This window comes from Eumetopias jubatus, unplaced genomic scaffold, assembly GCF_037043125.1.
Source record: "Eumetopias jubatus isolate StellerSeaLion01/CBP00866 unplaced genomic scaffold, mEumJub1_p1.0 scaffold_16, whole genome shotgun sequence".
NCBI lineage: Eukaryota > Metazoa > Chordata > Mammalia > Carnivora > Otariidae > Eumetopias > Eumetopias jubatus.
In genome coordinates, this window is record NW_028274822.1 from 52,723,476 (window position 1) to 52,740,202 (window position 16,727).

Here is a 16,727-nt window from a genome sequence, read left to right on the forward strand (position 1 = left end):
AGAGACCTGGCAGGCCAGAAAGGACTGGCATGATATATTCAGAGCACTAAACGAGAAAAATATGCAGCCAAGAATACAATATCCAGCTAGGCTGTCATTGAAAATAGAAGGAGAGATAAAAAGCTTCCAGGACAAACAAAAAATAAAGGAATTTGCAAACACAAAACCAGCCATACAAGAAGTATTGAAAGGGGTCCTCTAAGCAAAGAGAGAGCCTAAAAGCAACATAGACCACAAAGGAACAGAGACAATATACAGTAACAGTCACCTTACAGGCAATACAATGGCTCTAAATTCATATCTTTCAATAGTAACCCTGAATGTAAAGGGGCTAAATGCCCCAATCAAAAGACACAGGCTATCAGAGTGGATTAAAAAACAAAACCCATCGATATGCTGTCTGTAAGAGACTCATTTTAGACCCCAAGACACTCCCAGATTGAAAGTGAGGGTGTGGAAAACATTTTACCATGCTAATGGACAACAAAAGAAAGCTGGGGTGGCAATCCTTATATGAGACAACTTAGATATTAAACCAAAGACTGTAATAAGAGATGAGGAAGGACACTATATCTTACTTAAAGGGTCTATCCAACAAGAAGATCTAACAATTGTAAATATCTATGCCCCTAACATGGGAGCAGCCAATTATATAAGGCAATTAATAACAAAAGCAAAGAAACGCATCGACAGCAATACAGTAATACTGGGGGACTTTAACGCCCCCCTCACTTAAATGGACAGATCATCTAAGCAAACGATCAACAAGGAAATAAAGACTTTAAATGACACACTGGACCAAATGGACTTCACAGACACATTCAGGACATTCCATCCCAAAACAACAGAATACACATTCTCCTCTAGTGCCCATGGAACATTCTCCAGAATTGATCACATCCTAGGTCACAAATCAGGTCTCAACTGGTACCAAAAGACGGGGATCATCCCCTGCATATTTTCAGACCGCAATGCTTTGAAACTAGAACTCAGTCACAAGAGGAAAGTCGGAAAGGACTCATATACATGGAGGCTAAAGAGCATCCTACTAAAGAATGAATGGGTCAACCAGGAAATTAAAGAAGAATTAAAAAAATGCATGGAAACCAATCAAAATGAAAACACAACTGTTCAAAATCTTTGGGATACTGCAAAGGCAGTCCTAAGAGGAAAGTATATAGCAATACAAGCCTTTCTCAAGAAACAAGACAGGTCTCAAATACACAACCTAACCCTGCACCTAAAGGAGCTAGAGAAAAAACAGCAAAAAAAGCCTAAACCCAGCAGGAAAAGAGAAATAATAAAGATCAGAGCAGAAATCAATGAAATAGAAACCAAAAGAACAGTAGAACAGATCCACGAAACTAGGAGCTGGTTCTTTGAAAGAATTAACAAGATTGATAAACCCCTGGCCAGACTTATCAAAAAGAAAAGAGAAATGACCCAAATCAACAAAATCATGAATGAAAGAGGAGCGATCACAACCAAGACCAAAGAAATACAAACAATTATAAGAACATATTATGAGCAACTATATGCCAGCAAATTAGATAACCTGGAAAAAATGGATGCATTCCTAGAGATGTATCAACTACCAAAACTGAACCAGGAAGAAATAGAAAACCTGAACAGACCTATAACCACGAAGGAAATTGAAGCAGTCATCAAAAATCTCCCAACAAACAAAAGCCCAGGGCCAGATGGCTTCCCAGGGGAATTCTACCAAACATTTAAAGAAGAATTCATACCGATTCTTCTGAAACTGTTCCAAAACAATAGAAATGGAAGGAAAACTTCCAAACTCGTCTTATGAGGCCACCATTAGCTTGATCCCAAAACCTGACAAAGACCCCATCAAAAAGGAGAATTACAGACCAATATGCTTGATGAACACGGATGCAAAAATTCTCACCAAAATACTAGCCAATAGGATCCAACAGTCCATTAAAAGGATTATTCACCACAACCAAGTGGGATTTATCCCTGGGCTGCAAGGCTGGTTCAACATCCACAAATCAATCAATGTGATACAATACATTAACAAAAGAAAGAACAAGAATCATATGATCCTCTCAATAGATGCAGAAAAAGCATTTGACAAAGTACAGCATCCTTTCTTGATTAAAACTCTGTTCAGAGTGTAGGGATAGAGGGTACATACCTCAATATCATAAAAGCCATCTGTGAAAAACCTAGAGCGAATATCATTCTCAATGGGGAAAAACTGAGAGCTTTCCCCCTAAGGTCAGGAACACGGCAGAAATGTCCACTATCACCACTGCTATTCAACATAGTATTAGAAGTCCCAGCCACAGCAATCAGACAACAAAAAAAAATCAAAGGCATCCGAATCGGCAAAAAAGAAGTCAAATTCTATCGAAATAACTCTTTGCAGATGATATGATACTTTATGGAAAACCCAAAAGACTCCACCCCAAAACTGCTAGAACTCATACAGGAATTCTGTAAAGTGGAAGGATATAAAATCAATGCACAGAAATCAGTGGCATTCCTATACACCAACAACAAGACAGAAGAAAGAGAAATTAAGGAGTCGATCCTATTTACAATTGCACCCAAAACCATAAGATTCCCAGGAATAAATCTAACCAAAGAGGCAAAGGATCTGTACTCAGAAAACTATAAAATACTCATGAAAGAAATTGAGGAAGACACAAAGAAATGGAAAAACATTCCATGCTCAAGGACTAGAAGAACAAATATTGTGAAGATGTCAATGCTACCTAGAGCAATCTATACATTTAATGCAATCCCCATCAAAATACCATCCACTTTTTTCAAAGAAATGGAACAAATAATCCTAAAATTTGGATGGAATCAGAAAAGACCCCGAACAGCCAGAGGAATGTTGAAAAAGAAAAGCAAAGCTAGCAGCATCACAATTCTGGACTTCCAGCTCTATTACAAAGCTGTCATCATCAAGACAGTATGGTACTGGCACAAAAACAGACACATAGATCAATGGAACAGAATAGAGAGCCCAGAAATGGACCCTCAACTCTATGGTCAACTCATCTTTGACAAAGCAGGAAAGAATGTCCAACGGAAAAAAAGAGTCTCTTCAACAAATGGTGTTGGAAAAAATGGACAGCCACATGCAGAAGAATGAAATTGGACCATTTCCTTATACCACACACAAAAATAGACTCCAAATGGATGAAAGACCTAAATGTGAGACAGGAGTCCATCAAAATCCTAAAGGAGAACACAGGCAGCAAGCTCTTTGACCTCAGCCGCAACAACTTCTTCCTAGAGACATTGCCAAAGGCCAGGGAAGCAAGGGCAAAAATGAACTATTGGGTTCATTCAGATAAAATGAATTCAAGATAAAATTCATCAAGATAAAAAGCTTTTGCACAGCAAAGGAAACGGTTGACAAAACCAAAAGACAACCGACAGAATGGGAGAAGATATTTGCAAATGAAGTATCAGATAAAGGGCTAGTATCCAAAATCTCTAAAGAACTTATCAAACTCAACACCCAAAGAACAAATAATCCCATCAAGAAATGGGCAGTAGACATGCACAGACATTTTTCCAAAGAAGACATCCAAATGGCCAACAGACACAGGAAAAAGTGCTCAACATCGCTCAGCAACAGGGAAATCCAAATCAAAACCTCAGTGAGATACCACCTCACACCAGTCAGAATGGCTAAAATTAACAAGTCAGGAAACGACAGATATTGGCGGGGATGAGAAGAAAGGGGAACCCTCCTACACTGTTGGTGGGAATGCAAGCTGGGGCAGCCACTCTGGAAAACAGTATGGAGGTTCCTCAAAAAGTTGAAAATAGAGCTACCATAGGACCCAGCAATTGCACTACTGGGTATTTACCCCAGTGATACAAATGTAGGGATCCAAAGGGGTACGTGCACCCTGATGTTTATAGCAGCAATGTCCACAATAGCCAAGTTATGGAAAGAGCCAAGATGGACATCAACAGATGAATGGATCAAGAAGATGTAGTATATATATATATACAATGGAATATTATGCAGCCATCAAAAGGAATGAGATCTTGCCATTTGCAACGACATGGATGGAATCGGATGGTGTTATGCTGAGCGAAATAAGTCAATCAGAGAAAGACATGTATGATATGATCTCACTGATATGAGGAATTCTTAATCTCAGGAAACAAACTGAGGGTTGCTGGAGTGTTGGGGGCGGCAGGGATGGGGTGCCTGGGTGATAGACATTGGGGAGGGTATGTGCTATGGTGAGTGCTGTGAATTGTGCAAGACTGTTGAATCATAGATCTGTACCTCTGAAACAAATAATGCAATATATGTTAAGAAAAAAAAAAAGAAAAAGATAGCAGGAGGGGAAGAATGAAGGGGGGAAATCGGAGGGCGAGATGAACCATGAGAGATGATGGACTCTGAAAAACAAACTAAGGGTTGTAAAGGGGAAGGGGGTGGGAGGATGGGCTAGCCTCGTGATGGGTATTAAAGAGGGCACGTTCTGCATGGAGCACTGGGTGTTATGCACAAACAATGAATCATGGAACACTACATCAAAAACTAATAATGTAATGTATGGTGATTAACATTACAATAAAATTTTTTTTAAAAACTATCAATTTTCATTAAAATAAAAGGCAAATGAAATTTAAACTTAGTATTTTAAAAAATAATTCTTAGAGAAAACTGGAACACATTACCAAAGAATATAAAATTGGACTCTTTGATTCTTCTGAATTTAACACTTAACTCCAATAGTGAGAAATAATTGGGAATAGTCTTCAACAAATGATGCTGGGACAACTGGATATCCAAATGCAAAAGGATAAAACTGTGATTCCACCACACATCATACATAAAATTAAAGTCAAAATGGATCAGAGATTTAAACATGAGAGTTGAAACTCTTAGAAAACATAGATGTACATCATTGTGACCCTGATTAAGGCAATGGTTTCTTAAATACAACACCAAATGCACAGCAACAAAAAGAAAAATAGGTTAAGCTGGACTTTAACAAAGTATAAAACTTAGTGCTTTGAGAACACTAGAAAGTGAAAAGGTAACAAGAGAAAATGGGAGAAAATACTTGCCAACCTTATGGGGTAAGGGACTAATATCCAGAATGTATAAAGAACTCTTAGAAATCGGGCGCCTGGGTGGCTCAGTTGGTTAAGTGACTGCCTTCGGCTCAGGTCATGATCCTGGAGTCCCGGGATCGAGTCCCACATCGGGCTCCCTGCTCAGCGGGGAGTCTGCTTCTCCCTCTGACCTTCTTCCCTCTCATGCTCTCTATCTCTCATTCTCTCTATCTCAAATAAATAAAATCTTTTAAAAAAAAAAGAACTCTTAGAAATCAACAAAAAGTAACTTAATTTTAAAATGTGCAAAGGATCTGAACAGTCAATTCTCTAAAGAATATATAAGGATGGCCAATAAGGACATGAAAAGATGCTCAATATAATTAGTCATTAGAGAAATGCAAATCAAAACCACAAGATACCACTTCATACTCATCCGGATGGCTATAATTGAAAACAAACAAAACAGAAAATAAGTGTCACTAAGAATGTGGAGAAACTGGAACCCTCATATGTTTCCAGTGGGAATGTAAAATGTAAAATGACACATCCACTGTGAAAAATAATTCAGTAGTTCCTCAAGAGTTAAAGGTAGAGTTACCATGTGATGCAGCAACTCTACTCCTAGGTATATACCCAAGATAAATGAAAACATGTTGTCTGGAATTAGGCAACTACAAAGTCTGATGGAACGGGCCTTAAGACTGTCCTCTCTTGTACAATCAACTAGAAGTTTGGGCAGTTTCCAAAACCACTCTGAGGTTCAATAATTTGTCAAAAAGATTCAGAGAACTTTACTGAAAGCTATTATAATCATGATTACAGTTTATCACAAGAGATGACTTATTACAATTTATCACATAAAGGTTATCACGATTTAATACAGATTAAAATCAGCCAAAGGAAGAAACTCAGAGCAGAGTCTGGGGGACTTACAAATACAGAGCCTCCAATGGTCCTCTCCCATGGAATCAGAACACATTACCCTCCTGGCATCTATGGGTGATAATACACACAGAGTACTGCTAACCAGGGAAATTCACCCCAACTTCAGAGTCCAGAGTTTTCACTGGAGATGCATTACATAGGCAAAATAGAGTGACTACTTGCCCAGGTGGTTGAACTCAGTCTCCAGGTTGACTAATATCACTGGGACCCAAAGCCTACCCTAAATGACATGGTTGGCCTTTCTCGTGTAGCAGTCCCCACCCTACGATTATTTATATAGCCAGTCTCCCAACTTCCCCCTCAACCCAAACACACTAAGCAAAAATAATCCTAACAGGTATAGATTCCCTCCCAGAAGCTGAAGGCAAAGGTGAAACTTTGGGCAAGGCCAAATTCTTTAATACACATGTTCACAGAAAAGCTTGTACAGGGGTGCCTGGGTGGCGCAGTTGGTTAAGTATCCAACTCTTGGTTTCAGCTCAGGTCTGATCTCAGCGCTGTGAGATCAAGCCCATGTCAGGCTTCACATTCAGCATGCAGTCTGCTTGTGATTCACTCTCCCTCTCCTGCCCCTACTGTCCATGCATACACACTCTCTCTCTCTCTAAAATAAATAAATCTTAAAAAAAAAAAAAAGAAAGAAAAGCTTGTACACAAATGTATGGCAGTACTATAGCCAAAAGCTAGAAACCATGCAAACATCACCAACTGATGAATGGATAAATAAAATGGTGTGTGTGTGTGTGTGTGTGTGTGTGTCCATCCATCCAATGGAGTATTATGCACCAATTAAAAGGAAGGAAGTACTGATATATGCTAAAACATGGATGAACTATGAAAACAAATATCAAATGAAGTAAGCCAGACACAAAGGCCACGTGTTATATGATTCCATTTATATGTAATGTCCCAAAAGGTAGGCTCATGGAGACAAAGAGAAGATTAATGATTGAAGAGTCTGGGCAAAGAGGGGAATTAGGAGGAACAGGGATTCTTTTGGGGGGATTGAAATATTCTGGAATTAGATAAGGTAGTAATTGTACAATATTATGAATGAATTAAACCACTAAACTACACATTTTAAAGTGTAAAATGGTTAATTTAATCTAGTTTTCAAAAACCTGAGAAGCCTGGGTAGCACAGTTGGTTAAGCACTGGACTCTTGGTTTCAGCTCAGGTCGTGATCTCAGGCTCATGAGATCAAGGCCCGAGTGAGGCTCCGCACTCAGAGTGGCATCTGCTTGGGATTCTCTCCCTCTGCCCCTTCCATTCATGCTCATGCTCTCTCTCTCTCAAATAAATAAATCTTAAAAAAAAAAACCTATATTAGTACCCTTCTCTCAAAGAGCACCCAATCTAATATTTACAATCTAATAATAAAAAAAAAAGATATCACTCACCAGGAGATTATGCTAAGTATAATAAGTCAAGCGGAGAAAGACAAGTGTCATATGGTTTCACTTATTTGTGGACCATAAGGAATAGCATGGAGGACATCAGGAGAAGGAAGGGAAACATGAAGGGGGGGGAGTCAGAGGGGGAGACGAACCATGAGAGAATATGAACTCTGAGAAACAAACAGGGTTTCAGAGGGGGTGAGGTGGGGGGATGATTAGCCTGGTGATGGGTATTAAAGAGGGCACATACTGCATGGAGCACTGGGTGTTATACACAAACAATGAATCATGGATCACTACATCAAAAACTAATGATGTAATGTATGGTGATTAACAGGACATAAATAAATAAACAAACAAACAGATTGAAAGCATCAAAATTTGCTAAGAGGGTCCAAGATGGTGGCACAGGAAGACTCTGAACTCATCTCCTCCCACACACTAAATCTATACCTATCTATAGAGACATTCCTCCAGATGAAGAAAAGGCTGATTGCACAGCTTCTACACAACAAATGATAAAGGGACCAATTGGGAAAAGTAGGAGAAATATGGACACAACAGGAACCCCACTCTTGACTAGGTGACCTACAGTAGAGAAGGATATTAATGAGAGGCCAATGCACAGACTCACCTGCCCTCAGACATAGCGGTTTAAAGCACAAACAGACTATAAATGAAGGAAATGCATTACTAACACTAGAGCCTCCAACAAAAAGGTAGAGAACCAATGGAACTCTCACTGCGGTAAGAGGAACCAGCAAGCGCCATTTTTACATTCTGCATCTACCTTCATAGTGTAAACAGGAGCTGGGTCCGGGTACTTCACCAACCTAGTAGGGCCACCCTAGCACACTCCAGACCCCTGGCCCACTCCAGCTCCAGCTATCCCTCAAAGGCAGCCCCCACGCAGTATGCCCCCAGTTCCCAACCACACCAGCCCTAGCTCCAGCCATCCTGCCAAGGCAGCCCTGACACAGCACCCTCCAGGACCCAACTGGCCTGTGCCCACAGCACAGCACATTCTGGGACATACCAAGCTTATGCCCACTTCTGCTCCAGTAATTCCACAGAGGTGGCCACAGCACAACATGCCCCAGGACCTCCAAGCCATGCCCACTTCCAGCTCCAGCCAGCCTGTCAAACCTACCAGGCATACAGTCTACACAGCAGGCAGTCCTACATAAGGCCACTCCTTCAATACCAGGAAACTTAGTTCTTAAAAACTTAGCTCTTCATAGAAACACACACAGAAAGTCAAATAAAATGAGGAGACAGAGAAATACGTTCCAAACAAAACAAGATAAAACCCCAGAAAAAAAGGAAAACCTAAAGGAGGTAAGTAATTTACCTGATAAAATGTTCAAAGTAATGATCATAAAGATGCTCATCAAACACAGAAGATGAATGGAAGAACACAGTGATAACTTCAACATAGAGAAAGAAAATATAAAAAAGAACCAATTAGAGCTCAGGAATACAATAACTGAAATGAAAAATGCATTAGAAAGAACCAAAAGCAGATTACATGATAGATAGGAATGAATCTGCAATCTGGAAGAAAGAAGAGTAAAAACAGCGAAAAAAAATTTTTTAATGAGGACAGTTTTAAGGGACCTCTGGAACAACAAGCATACTAACATTCATATTATATGGGTCTCAGAAGGAAAAGAGAGAGGAAAAGGGCCAGAAAATTTGAAGAAATAATGGCTGAAAACTTCCCTAACTTGGGAAAGGAAACACATATCAGATGCAAAAAGCATAAAGTCCCTAATAAAATAAAACCAAAGAAATCCACCAAGACATATTATAAATAAAATTACAAGTTAAAGATAATGAGAAAATGTTGAAGGAAGCAATAAAAAAAACAAACAAACAAATTGGGGCGCCTGGGTGCCTCAGTCGTTAAGCATCTGCCTTTGGCTCAGGTCATGATCCCAGGGTCCTGGATTCGAGCTCCACATCAGGCTTCCTGCTCTGTGGGAAACCTGCTTCTCCCTCTCCCACTCTCCCAGTTCCCTCTCTTGCTGTCTTGCTCTCTGTCAAATAAATAAAATATTTTAAAAAATAGTCATAAATGAAGAAAATCCCATAAGATGATCAACTCATTTTTTTCAGCAAAAACTTTGCAAGCCAGGAGTGCCAGGATGTATTTAAATTTCTGAAGAGGAAAAACTTACAACCAAAAATACTCTATTCAGCAAGGATGACATTCAGAATTGAAAAAGAGATAAAGGGTTTCCCAGACAAGCAAAACCTAAAGGAATTCACCCCAACTAAACCAGCCTTACAAGAAATGTTAAAAGATCTTTAAGCAGAAAAGAAAATGCCATGACTAAAAACAAGAAAATATATGAAAGAAAAAATCTCACTCATAAAAGCGAAAGTATAGTAAAGGCAATGCATGAACCAATGAAAAAGCTAGTATGAGGTTAAAGACAAAAAAGTAAACTCAACTATAACTACAATAAGTAGTGAAGGGATATACAAAATAAAAAGATGTAAAATATGATGTCAAAAACAGAAAATGTTAAGAGGCAGTAAAAAAGCAGTGCTTTTAGAATGCATTCAAACTGAAACAACTATCAGCTTAAAACAGACCGCTATATATTATATATGTAGGTCAATATACGTATATATACACACTTCATTGGAACCACAGACCAAGAAGCTATAACAGACAAAAAATAAAGACAGAAGGGGCGCCTGGGTGGCTCAGTTGGTTAAGCGACTGCCTTCAGCTCAGGTCATGATCCTGGAGTCCCAGGATGGAGTCCCACATCGAGCTCCCTCTGATCGGGGAGTCTGCTTCTCCCTCTGACCCTCCCCCCATGATGTGCTCGCTCTCTCTCTCTCAATAAAAAAAATCTTTAAAAAAGAATAAAATAAAGACAAAAGAACCCAAACATAACATTAAAGAAAACCATCAAATCACAAGGGAAGAGACCATAGGAAGGACAAATAAACAGAGAAGTACAAAAATAACCAGAAAACAATTAAAGTGTAAATAAGCACATGCCTATCAGTAATTACTTTAAATATCAATGGACTAAAATGCTCCAATTAAAAGACATAGGGAAGTTAAATGGCTGAAAAAAACAAGACCCATCTATATGCTGCCTGCAAGAAATCACATAAAAGACAAACACAGACTAAAAATAAAGGGATGGAAAAAGGTATTCCATGCAAATAAAAACAAAATGAAGACTGGAGTACCAATACTCATATCAGACAAAACAGACTTTACAACAAAGACTGCAACAAAAGATAAAGAAAAGAATTACATAATGATAAAGAGGTCAACCCAAGAAGATAAAATAACAATTATAAATATTTATTCATCCAATATAGTGGCACCTAAATATATAAACCTAAAGGAAGAAATTGACATTAATTACAATAATGATAGAGGACTTCAATACCCCACTCACATCAATGCATAGATCACCCAGAAAGAAAACTGATAAGGAAACATTGCCCTTAACACATTAAACCAGATGGACTTAATACATATATACAGCACATTTCACCCAAAAACTGCAGAATGCATTTTTTTTTTTAATGGCACATGGAACATTCTTCAGGGCAGATCATATATTAGGCCACAAAACAAGTTTCAGTAAATTTAAAAAGACTTAAATCATATTGAGCATCTTTTCCAACAACAATATGAAACTAGTTATCATTTAAAAGAAGAAAACTAAAAATAGTAATAATAATAATAAAATAAACAACTAGATAGTAAGAAAATTTACTATACAACCAATGGGTAACAAAGAAATCAAAGAGGAAATCAAAAAATACTTTGAGACAAATGAAAATGGAAACACAACTTTCCAAAATTGGAACAAAAGCAGTTCTAAAAGGAAAGTTCATAGCAATACAAACCTACCTTAAGAAACAAGAAAAACCCCAAGTAAACAATCTAACCTAAACTCAAAAAAGAAGAATGAAGCCCAAAATTAGTAGAAGGAAGGATATAATAAAGATTAGAGTGGAAATAATTGAAATAGAAATAAATAAAAAATAAAAAAGATCAAGAAACTAAAACCTGATTCTTTGAAAAGCTAAAATTGAAAAACTCTAGCCAGACTTACCAAGAAAAAAAGAAAGGGCTCAAAGGAATAAAAGCAAAAATGAAAGAGAAGTTACAACTAAAACCACAAAAATATATAGGAGACTATCACAGGAGACTACTAAAAAAAATTATATACCAAAATAACAGGAAACCTAGAAGAAATGGATAAATTCCTAGAAACACACAACCTTCCAAGACTGAATCAAAAAGAAATAGAAAATCTGAATATACCAATTACAAGTAATGAAATTGAATCAGTAATTTAAAAACCCCCAGAAAACAAAAGTCCAGGACCAGATTGCTTCATATATGAATTCTACCAAACATTTAAAGAAGAGTTAGTAACTATCCCTCTCAAATTATTCCAAAAAATTAAAGAGGAAGAAATGCTTCCAAACTCATTTTACAAGACCAGCAGAATCAAAGATACCACTAAAAAAAAAAGACAGGCCAATATCCCCAGTGAACATAGATACAAAAATTCTCTTCAAAATATTAGCAAATCAAAATCCACAATACATTAATAGGATCATACTCCATGAGCCAGTGAAATTTACCAACATAATATACCACATTAACAAGATTAAAGATAAAAATATGATCATTAAATAGATGCAAAAAAGCATTTGACATATACAACATCCATTTATGATAAAAACCCTCAACACAGCAGGTATAGAAAGAATATACCAAGTATAATAAAGGTCAGATATGATAAACCCTCAGCTAACATTATACTCAATGGTGAAAAGCTGAAAGTTTTTCCTCTAACAATAGAAACAAGTTATTCTTGTTACTTGTCACAACTTATTCAACATAGTATTGGAAATCCCAGCCACATCAGTTAAGAAAAAAAAAAATCAAAGGCATCCAAATTGAAAAAGTACTAAAATTGTTACTAATTGCAGGTGACGTAATATCATATATAGAAAACCATAAGGCTCCACCAAAAAACTATTAGAACTAATAAAATAGGGGGGCCTGGATGGCTCAGTCGGTTGGGCGTCTGCCTTCAGCTCAGGTCATGATCCCAGGGTCCTGGGATCGAGTCCCGTATCATGCACCTTGCTCAGCGGGGAGCCTGCTTCTCCCTCTCCCTTGGCCTACCATTCCCCCTGCTTGTGTGTACTCTCTCTCTGTCAAATAAATGAATAAAATCTTTAAAGAAAAAAAAAGAACTAATAAAATAATTCAGTAAAGTCACAGGATACAAAATGAACATATGGGGAAATTTGTTGCATTTCTATACACTAATAACAAGCTATCAGAAAGAGAAATCAAGAAAACAATCCCATTTACAATTGCATCAAAAAGAACAAAACACCAAGAAAAAAAATTTAACCTGTGAAAGACCTGTACTTGAAGAGTATAAAATGAAAAAAACTGAAGACAACACAAATAAATGGAACTATATATTGTGTTCATGGACTAGAAGAGTTAATATTGTTAGAATGTCTATACTACACAAAGCAATCTACAGACTTAATGCAGTCCCTATCGGGGCACCTGGGTGGCTCAGTCAGCTAAGTGTCTACCTTTGGCTCAGGTCATGATCCCAGAGTCCTGGGATCAAGTCCCATATTGGGCTCCCTGCTCTGCAAGGAGTCTGCTTCTCCCTCTGCCCCTCCCCCCATTCATTCTCTCAATCTCACTCTCTCACTCTCACTCTCTCAAATAAATAAAAGCTTTTTAAAAAAAGGAATTAATGCAATCCCTATCAAAATACCAATGGCATTTTTAACAGAACTAGAACAAAGAATCCTAAAATGTGTATTGAACCACAAAAGACCCTAAATAGCCAAAGTGATCTTAAAAAAAACAAAGCTGGAGGTTATCATGCTCCCTGACTTCAAAATATGTTAAAAAGCTACACTAATAAAAACAGAACGGTACTGGTACAAAAAAACACACATACATCAATGGAACAGAATAGAGAGGCCAAAAATAAACCCACACATATACAATCACCATTTGGCATTTGCCTTAATAATAATTGATTTGGGCAAAACTCATCAATAGATGCTGTATTAGTTTCCTATTGCTGCTTTCAGAAATGTCAATTTCATGAAACACCAGTAAAGACTCAGGAACTTCCAAATTAAAGGATTCTAAAGAGGGGCGTCTGGGTGGCAGAATGGGTTAAGCCTCCAACTCTTGAGCCAGATGGCTTCCCCGGGGAATTCTAGCAAACATTTAAAGAAGAATTAATACCTATTCTTCTGAAACTGTTCCAAAACAATAGAAATGGAAGGAAAACTTCCAAACTCATTTTATGAGGCCAGCATTACCTTGATCCGAAAATCAAAGAACCCATCAAAAAGGAGAATTACAGACCAATATCCCTGATGAACATGGATGCAAAAATTCTCACCAAAATACTAGCCAGTAGGATCCAACAGTCCATTAAAAGGATTATTCACCATGACCAAGCGGAATTTATCCCTAGGCTGCAAGGTTGGTTCAACACTCGCAAATCAATGTGATACAATACATTAACAAAAGAAAGAACAAGAATCATATGATCCTCTCAATAGATGCAGAAAAAGCATTTGACAAAGTACAGCATCCTTTCTTGATTAAAACTCTGTTCAGAGTGTAGGGACAGAGGGTACATACCTCAATATCATAAAAGCCATCTATGAAAAGCCCACAGCGAATATCATTCTCAATGGGGAAAAACTGAGAGCTTTCCCCCTAAGGTCAGGAACACAGCAGGGATGTCCACTATCACCACTGCTACTCAACATAGTACTAGAAGTCCTAGCCGCAGCAATCAGACAACAAAAAGAAATCAAAGGCATCCGAATCGGCAAAGAAGTCAAACTCTCACTCTTTGCAGATGATATGATACTTTATGTGGAAAACCCAAAAGACTGCACCCTAAAACTGCTAGAACTCATACAGGAATTCAGTAAAGTGGAAGGATATAAAATCAATGCACAGAAATCAGTGGCATTCCTATACACCAACAACAAGACAGAAGAAAGAGAAATTAAGGAGTCGATCCTATTTACAATTGCACCCAAAACCATAAGATTCCCAGGAATAAATCTAACCAAAGAGGCAAAGGATCTGTACTCAGAAAACTATAAAATACTCATGAAAGAAATTGAAGAAGAAACAAAGAAATGGAAAAACGTTCCATGCTCATGGATTGGAAGAACAAATATTGTGAAGATGTCAATGCTACCTAGAGCAATCTATACATTTAATGCAATCCCTATCAAAATACCATCCACTTTTTTCAAAGAAATGGAACAAATAATCCTAAAATTTGTATGGAACCAGAAAAGGCCCCGAATAGCCAGAGGAATGCTGAAAAAGGAAAGCAAAGCTGGCGGCATCACAATTCCGGACTTCCAACTCTATTACAAAGCTGTCATCATCAAGACAGTATGGTACTGGCACAAAAACAGACCCATAGATCAATGGAACAGAAGAGAGAGCCCAGAAATGGACCCTCAACTCTATGATCAATTAATCTTCGACAAAACAGGAAAGAATGTCCAATGGAAAAAAAGACAGTCTCTTCAACAAACGGTGTGGGGAAAACTGGACAGCCACATGCAGAAGAAACTGGATCATTTCCTTACACCACACACAAAAATAAACTCAAAATGGATGAAAGACCTAAATGTGAGACAGGAGTCCATCAAAATCCTAAAGGAGAACACAGGCAGCAAGCTCTTTGACCTCAGCCGCAACAACTTCTTCTAGAGACATCGCCAAAGGCCAGGGAAGCAAGGGCAAAAATGAACTATTGGGACTTCATCAAGATAAAAAGCTTTTGCACAGCAAAGGAAACGGTTGACAAAACCAAAAGACAACCGACAGAATGGGAGAAGATATTTGCAAATGAAGTATCAGATAAAGGGCTAGTATCCAAAATCTCTAAAGAACTTATCAAACTCAACACCCAAAGAACAAATAATCCCATCAAGAAATGGGCAGTAGACATGCACAGACATTTTTCCAAAGAAGACATCCAAATGGCCAACAGACACAGGAAAAAGTGCTCAACATCGCTCAGCAACAGGGAAATCCAAATCAAAACCTCAGTGAGATACCACCTCACACCAGTCAGAATGGCTAAAATTAACAAGTCAGGAAACGACAGATATTGGCGGGGATGAGAAGAAAGGGGAACCCTCCTACACTGTTGGTGGGAATGCAAGCTGGGGCAGCCACTCTGGAAAACAGTATGGAGGTTCCTCAAAAAGTTGAAAATAGAGCTACCATAGGACCCAGCAATTGCACTACTGGGTATTTACCCCAGTGATACAAATGTAGGGATCCAAAGGGGTACGTGCACCCCGATGTTTATAGCAGCAATGTCCACAATAGCCAAACTATGGAAAGAGCCAAGATGGACATCAACAGATGAATGGATCAAGAAGATGTAGTATATATATACAATGGAATATTATGCAGCCATCAAAAGGAATGAGATCTTGCCATTTGCAACGACGTGGATGGAACTGGAGGGTGTTATGCTGAGCGAAATAAGTCAATCAGAGAAAGACATGTATGATATGATCTCACTGATATGAGGAATTCTTAATCTCAGGAAACAAATTGAGGGTTGCTGGAGTGTTGGGGGTGGGAGGGATGGGGTGGCTGGGTGATGGACACTGGGGAGGGTATGTGCTATAGTGAGCGCTGTGAATTGTGTAAGACTGATGAATCACAGACCTGTACCTCTAAAACAAATAATCCATTCTATGTTAAAAAAAAAAGAAAAAAAGAAGATAGTAGGAAGGGAAAAATGAAGGGGGGGAAATCGGAGGGGGAGACGAACCATGAGAGACTATGGACTCTGAGAAACAAACTGAGGGTTCTTGAGGGGAGGAGGGTGGGGGGTTGGGTCAGCCTGGTGATGGGTATTAAAGAGGGCACGTATTGAATGGAGCCCTGGGTGTTATACACAAACAATGAATCATGGAACACTATATCAAAAACTAATGATGTAATGTATGGTGATTAACATAACACAATAAAATAAAATTTAAAAAAAAGGAAATGTCCTCTCAGAAATTAATTGAACTGATTAAGATGTGACATAAACAAAAAAGGTGACATAAAACAAATTTAAGATGGATTATACAAATTCATTCATAGCAGCTACTAAGGAAAACTATACAGGCATGCCTCAGAGATACTGCAGTTCAGTTCCAGACCACCACAACAAAGCTAATATTACTTTAATAAAGTAAGTCAAATTAATTTTGGGGCTTCCC

At 38.2% G+C, this 16,727-nt stretch overlaps 1 protein-coding gene across 3 annotated transcripts in view; it reads right to left on the reverse strand.

Moving 5' to 3' along the window:
• METTL4 (methyltransferase 4, N6-adenosine) overlaps positions 1-16,727 on the reverse strand; it is a 48,311-nt gene that overhangs the window by 16,637 nt on the left and 14,947 nt on the right. The window lies entirely within an intron of this gene.